The 7,537-nt window shown below is 35.5% G+C and overlaps 2 protein-coding genes across 9 annotated transcripts in view; one reads left to right on the forward strand and one right to left on the reverse strand.

The window, feature by feature from the left end:
* Positions 1 to 7,537, reverse strand: part of LOC108976199 (protein ORD) — a 55,652-nt gene that overhangs the window by 5,201 nt on the left and 42,914 nt on the right. For 5 of the 6 annotated variants that reach the window (XM_018945139.1, XM_018945136.1, XM_018945140.1 and 2 more), the window contains one exon: positions 450 to 1,204. The exons of the other annotated variant lie outside the window; for it this stretch is intronic. The gene's annotated coding sequence lies outside the window, so the exon portion shown is untranslated. Of the gene's footprint in view, positions 1 to 449; positions 1,205 to 7,537 lie in introns of those variants that run through there. 6 annotated transcript variants of the gene reach the window in all.
* LOC108976193 overlaps positions 1 to 7,537 on the forward strand; it is an 80,117-nt gene that overhangs the window by 4,371 nt on the left and 68,209 nt on the right. For 2 of the 3 annotated variants that reach the window (XM_018945128.1, XM_018945121.1), the window contains exon 1: positions 2,311 to 2,413. The exons of the other annotated variant lie outside the window; for it this stretch is intronic. The gene's annotated coding sequence lies outside the window, so the exon portion shown is untranslated. Of the gene's footprint in view, positions 1 to 2,310; positions 2,414 to 7,537 lie in introns of those variants that run through there. 3 annotated transcript variants of the gene reach the window in all.

Below are 7,537 nucleotides of genomic sequence, written 5' to 3' on the forward strand. Positions count from 1 at the left end.
CATGGGCTATAAGTCTATTGGACAAAATTAAAAATTGCTAYTACGTAACATTTTTTAGAATTAAAAATGTTATTCAAATCGACGGTTTTCACGGAAAAAGTCGCTAAAACATGGGAATTTCTTGGGTTAGTATTAGCAAATAATGCTGGAATATAACGGTAGTGCTTGCGAGTTAGTTTGTGTAATATACATAATATATTTTAAACGATTTGTAGCATTTTTTTTACTAAAATACTTTGGGAGTTCTCATTGCACTTTCAGCGCAATTTTGTAGTAATTTTGATCCAAAAAAATTAAACCAAAAACAATTTCAAAACAATCTTTATTTATGTAAAAGCATTTTACAACAATTTTCACTTACTATAAAACTAACAAATTTCGATAGTCGTTTATATTAAAAATCGACTATAACACGCTGCTTATATAAATTTTATTTTCTTTTTTCAATAAAGTTACCAAATTTACAAACAGTTTTAAGCAGTTTTTGATATACTTATGTACACATGAGTAAATTATTTGTTCATACAGTCAAAGTTAAAAGTATTTATTATTAATATCTTATGTCCATAAAAGTATATATTTACATAATTACAAAACTATTTTTTTACATTAGTGTAATATGTATGGATAATACCAGAAATATCACAACATACGTTGGCTTAGCGCAACAAGCTACTATAAAAGTTTTTATTTTTTAATAAATACGTGGAGAAGTCCGGTTTGCCTTTTTGCAATTTATAATGTAAATATCTTAATATGAAATTCTGAAACTCTCTTTGGCTTCAAAAACATTTTTAAACTAATTTTTTTTCTATTTTGTAAAAAATTATACTTCTTTCGAACTTGAGGCTTATTGCCAACTTGCGCCTTAAAAACTATCTAGTTAATATTTTTTTATGAACAAAGAAGTGAAGGAATCTCGCTGCTAAAACTGCTACTGAAGCGGCCCAAACTCATGCTGAGGTTCGAGTCGAAGGCGGCTTGCGTCTGTGAGCGCGGATCGGTCATCAGTGAGCAGGAGATGGGCACCGCTTGGCAGCAGATACTGCTTGAACGCCGCCGTGGTGAGCGTATATACTATCGGATTCAAGCCGGAGTTCATCAGCAGCACGAGCACGGCGAGCCAGGCGTGGAACGAGGGTGAGATTGCGCAGCACGAGAGCGCTGCCACCTTGACGACAGTTGTAATGATTAACGCGAAACTCTATGAAAAAGAAGAGGAAGATAAATGAGGTGCATTATAAAAAATAGTGGGGTTGACAACAGGTTAAACACAGAGTTAAGTTAAAACCAACTATCTTAAACTTCATAAGACTTCCGGGGTAATCAAATGCTCTCTATCCCCTCTACGTCTGACAAATGCTTTATTTTTTCTCTGTTTAACCTTTTCTAACGATTTAATAAACAGGTGACTTAGACAGCATAAACCCGGTTCATTAGCTTCGATTGAAATTATACACTATTATTATTTTTCAAAACAATTTCAGTGTTTAAGCACCAAAAGCTTTAAAAGTTGTCAAATTATTTGATAAATAAGCCAATTAAAACTACGGAAGTACTTTTTTCAGAATCTGTTAGATTTCAGCAACGTCCTTTCTTACCCCAATATGCTTCTAAGCTTCTGACTTAATCCGAGAAGTTATTTTGTGAAGTATTTTTCGGTACTCGAGTCATATATAGACTAAATTTTGATTGAAAAGTTAATCTAATAACTGCGACTAGCACCGAAGCTTCGAATATCAATTATAGTTGTTATTTGCTGAATTTATGTACGTTATTAACTGTTTCAGCGGGATGATTTAATCTCAAACCGATTGGGCATTCAGCAGTCTATTCAGCTAACGTGTCAAAAGGCCTGAAAAGCCAGTTATGTACAACCTTCAGCGCTTTTGATTAACTTTAAAGCGCTTACGCATTCAGCTGTTTATTCAGCTAACTTTTTTTGAGCAGAATAAGTGACAAAAGCAAATTAAAGGCTGCAATTAGCCTTCCTTTTACTGTTTCAAGCTTTGGAATAAAAATACCACTTTACCAATTTAMAAAAAAAAAAAAAAAATGCAAATAAAAAAATCTAAAAAATATAGAAATTCACACCTTAAAAGAAATAAAAAAAAAATAAATAAATTTAAAAATATAATATAATTTTATTCCAAATATCAGTATAATTATAAAAAAAATATACAAAAAAATAAAAAAAATTATGAAATATAAATTAATTTTTTCCCAATATGTAGTATAAATTTAAAAAAATATATATTATACTTTATATTCATTAAAGTACAACAAAAAATAAGTGAATATGTAAAACAAAGTGCAAAAATTAAAAAACTACACAAAACTATACTATCAAACGAAAAAGCAACCAATTATGAGAAAAGGTTTTTTTTAACCATAAAGCACTGAATTTTATATGGTAAGTGAATTATTATGAAATTTCCAATGATTTTTTATCACATTATTTCTAAAATTTTAATATAAAAATTATTCTCATGCCGCCTTAGAGTGACTTTATCATTAAGTTTGATGAGAATTTTAACTTTGTTTTGAAATGTATGTATATGTGTTTATGGGTATATTGTATCTGTTTATAGGTTGCCATAATTTATTATCTTTGTATAAGCAATAAGTGTAAGCATTTCACAAATAGTTATAGGAAGCGCTGCTAAGACGTGGAATCTTGTTGTCGGCTCCGTAAACCCTCCAGCTGCAAGCCCCATGTAAACCTTCAAAAGTCAATTAATGACATTTTTTATTCAAGTTTTGGCACTACCTATTAGCGAATTATTGTCAGAGTGTTATGTTGTGCCGCAAAGAAAATTTGTGTAAACATCGTGACCCGATTATTAGTGTTCTGCTTTAACCTAGACATAAATCCTGTCGTTGAAGCAGATGTTGCGCACAACGCGCGCCATCTGACAGAAACAGCAATGCCACATTCGTGATGACAATGCCACATTTGCGACCGCAGCGGCAATGAAATGAATGAGGAATGAAATGAGCGCAGAGAAAAGTGGCGGCGGCAAAGAAAAACAGCGTACGAAGCGAAGGGAAGGCGTATTGTAAAAATGTAAGAAAATTGTGCGGAGCTTTTTAATTACAAATTCAATTGCAATAAATAAACTATTACAATAACAACAGTGTAAACTGACAACAGCAAACCTAAGAAGCTGCAAACGGAAAAGCAATTGAACTGTTCGTCTTTATAACATAAGTAGGCAGCCACAATAACAACTTGGAATCTCTCCAACGACTACAAAAAACGCATGCAACTGTGGTATTGAAAAAAGAAAAAATAAAAACAAAACAAAAAATAACCAATAAGGCAGTTACAAAAATAGTTGAATCTTGCAAAAAAAAAAAAAATAAATCGTTTAAAGAAATAATATAATAAAATATAAGTAAAATATTTAAAGATAAGAAAATCAAAAAATATTAACTTCGTGTGCAGCTAAGCTGTAATACCCTGCACAGGTGCATTTCTTATTGCATAAAAGGGTATTAAAATATATCTTGATTTTGATCGGTCGGTTTATATGCAGCTATATACTATATATGCTTCACGGAAGCGTTGGGATGTCGGTCTTGGTTAGGTAGCTGTTCACAAGAAAGGCGACGTGAGCCGGAGCGTTGTCGTGGTGCAGCTTTCAATCGGCTGCGATGTCGGACCCGATTGACCCTTCGTTTGAGTCTCTTGAGGACTTCCACGTAAAACTTGGCGTCGATGGTTTGTTCAGGAGGAACAAATTAATGGAAGACGATGATCTGAGTTAAAAACTTTGAGTACGCGAATCACATTGTCGGTGTTTGTCGAAATCGCAGGTCTCTCAGCACGGTCTTCGTCAGTGACCTCTTCCCGCCCTCCAAAAAAGCTTGGTGCCACCGAAACACACCACTTCTTGCTAAAGCAACATCTGAGTAAGCCAGTCAAGAGTACAAGTAGTTCGCGTTTATACAAATGGATTTGGCTAAATTGACAGAATATAGAAATATAAAACAGTAAAAAAAGCGAGAAATTCAAATTAGAGTTACAAGCAAACAGTGCTGCTGAATGCAATGACACTGAAATCTCCGCGCAAGCTCCGCAAAGATAGGCAAAAAATTTCGCTTCCTTCGCTGGCGGTGTGGAACCTTCAATTTTAACAGTCAATTATGAAGGCCAGCAACATGTTTATTATTATTATGTTCGTTGCAACAACAAGAGCAACAACTGCAGCTAGCTGGCAATGGCTTGGCGCATTCTCCAGAACCCACTGACTTACTTTTAGCCGCAATGGCAACAACAGCTACTGCGGCAACGGTTGCTCCACATAAACAAACGAGTCTCTCTGTTGTGTTGTAGTTGTCGTTGTTGTTGCTGTTGTAGCTCTTGCAACCTGACCGCTTTTGGTTGGCAGACAAAACAAAAACAAAAGCAAAAAAGAACACATAAATAGTTCTTTGAAGTTGATATTCAACATTTGGCAGAAAAGTGGCAGATAGAAAATTGGCAAAGCAGCAGCTGAGCTGAGCTGAGCAAAAACAAAAACAACAGCGAACAACGGGAACACAAATGCAACAATAGTGGAAAATGATTGCAACAAATAGAATCGCCGGCGAAACTACTATTTGACCACGAATTCTTAAAAGAAAGCTGCAATTCAGCAGAAGACCGTTATTTTCATTATTAAAAAAAATTGCTTATTGTTATTAGGTGCCGTTATCAGATGTCCGTTTTCAATATTTTCGACACAACTGTACTCTTTTGCACGAATAATATGGGAATCAATATATTTATTGGGAAATTCGAAGTTATACTAGGGAAACTGGTTTTATGATTATTAATTAAAATAAATTATAAGAATAGAGGGAAGGTTAAGGTCAATTTCAAGCCTAGATACATACAGGTTTGGAACTTAAATAACTAGACTATCGGAAATCAAAGCTGCTTGTCTTATACTTCAATCAAGACGAACAGACTATTAATACAGTCGGATTTACGTAATTGTCAAAATCGTAAAACGTTTCTTGTTGCTGTTGGTTGTCGCACTCTTGTTTAATCATTCTTTCACAAAATTTTTTTGTTGCAGAAGCTTTTTTGTAGTCTTTTATTGACTACTTGACTTCCTTTGTCCCAATTTGTGTAAATCAGCTCATTCGCCAATATTAAAGTAAAATGATTCTCATCAATTTCCATTGGCCCGCTGGGTCTCCTACACAATTTCTGCTAGCTTTCACGCGGTAGCAACTGACAATCGGCCCATCTAAGCACGGCCGCTGAATACTGGCAGCCCAAATGCCAGCGCAACAGGTGCAAGAACTGGTCGTAGATAAAATCAGACACTAGAAACTACAGGAATTGCCGCTGATATTGTTGAGCAAAAACACAAAATGAGGTCATCATGCCATCGCTTCGGTTTCGGTTCAATTAGCAAGCAGAGTGAATTTGCTGCCTGTAAGCTCTAGCGCTGCTCTGGAAACTTTTGCTGGCCGCCTTAAAAATGTGCAAAAGCCAGCGACGGGCGAAGTCGTGACACACATGCAATCGACGCTTACACCCAGTGTGCGCCTCTGTGCCGGTGGGCACGTGAGTCTGGTGCAGCAACAGGTTTCTCGCGCGTGCCAAAAGCAGCCAAAGGCCGCGTGCAAACGAAAAAATATGTAGAAAATTTGTGAAAAATAAAAAAAAAATGCCACAGACCGGTGTATGGTTTGGATATGTGCCCCAGGTGGGCTCCCATTCTAGCTCAATTCATCACAACACATAAGGTGGAGAAAAATTAATTCATTTCTTTCCCAGAAAGGTATTTAGAAGTATTTTTGTTCAGAAAAGCAAATTACAGCTTGGCAGACTATTCTTCAAATAGTCGTGTGATTATTTGTTTCTTTCATAGGTTTAAACTAAAAGTTGATTTAAGAATTTTGGGTAACGCGCCTCTTTGCCGACTTTGTGAAAGAAAAGAAAGTTATTTTATATTATAAAAATTGGAAATCCACTTCAAATAAGGTGTAGAATATGAGGCTATTTAAGTAAACAAAATAAATAATAAACACGATGATGTTATTAAAAACATTGGTAGTTAATCGAAGCGTCATACCAAAGGGCTAAAATGGAGCACAGAAGCGGATAAATACACGGATCGAAAAGGAGAGCAGGATATCGACCGGAAATGAAATTACGGTAAAGCACATCCGAGCCGGAAGTCTAACAGAAAGCTAAAAGCCGGAAAAGTATACAAATCTCACTTCCGATCATTGATACAAATTCTGTTTTCCAACATTCGGTCGAAAATTAAAACATTTCATGTTTCACAACCAAACAGAAAAAACTCTCACTTCCGCTTCTGTTCGAAAACCAAACAGGAAGTTATAAACCGGAAATGAAACTAATGTAAGCGGAAACGAAATTTAGAAAAACGGAAAAAGGGAGCTAAAACCGAAAAATAAAATACCCGAAAACCAAAAAGTTGTAAACCGGAAATAAAAATAACTGTACCGCACTTCCTGTCAGAACAACAAACAGGAAGTTGTGGAAGGGAAACGAAAGTAGTCGATTCTCACGCTCACTTTCTTCCGCAATCGAACTATTTCCGTTTCCGTTTTGCAAACTTCCGATTTTCCGGTTTCGTTGCAGAAAATGCAGTACCGCAATTCCGTCATATGCTACACCATTTGCCAGTTTCTGGGTGCATCCGCCGCCGCTGCAGAAAAATTGCATTAAATTTGGCGGCAAAATCCCAAATTTCTACCAGGCGACCAGGACCATCTAGCAAGCAGCTTCCGAATGCTTATATGCGAAAAATGCTTATAACTTCTGAACTAGAAGTCATAGCGAAAAAGTAAAAATTGTGAAATTTGCATAAATCGCATGGGCTACAATCCTATCCAAGAAAATTTAATTTTTGTATTATACAAAAATTTAGAAAATTAAAATTGTATTACAAATCTTCGGTTTTTAATCAAATATGCTTAAAACGACGCTTTCTCTCAAGTGAGGGCTATGAAATAGAGGACAATGTTGCCAACTATGTTTTTAATTATTGCAAGTACTAAATTTCTCAATCTAGCTGTTTTTCAATAAATTTTCATTTTCATTTTYTCCCTGGAGAATAACAGAGCATACAAATGGCAAGATAAAATCTTTCTAAATTGGTAGTAAAAAATAAATCTTTTTCATTACAATTATTTTAATTGATTTCACTTAAGTTCGATTTACCTTAAGACAGTGTTACCATATAACTGAATTCAGTGTGAAAAAACCCATAACGAGAACAAGAAAGGTTCAGAATCACCCATGCAAGGTCTTTAGATAATCTTTGATAAAAGCAGGAGTTTTTTGAAATGGACCTAACGACAGAAAAAGGGAGGAGTCTCTCGCGTTATGTTATGTGATTTGAAAGTCACACGGTAAATTCGTGGGAAGCTGGCTGCCAGTTGGCAATATAAGTAAACCAGCATCGTGCCTGGCCAGAGTTTAGCAGTCAAATGTTGATTTCGCGGGAAGCTGTCTGCTAGTTGGCGCTATAAGAGAAACGCAGGCACCGCGCCTCGCCAGTGCTTC

This window comes from Bactrocera latifrons, unplaced genomic scaffold, assembly GCF_001853355.1.
Source record: "Bactrocera latifrons isolate USDA-ARS-PBARC rearing strain unplaced genomic scaffold, ASM185335v1 scaffold_74, whole genome shotgun sequence".
Classification (NCBI taxonomy): Eukaryota; Metazoa; Arthropoda; class Insecta; order Diptera; family Tephritidae; genus Bactrocera; species Bactrocera latifrons.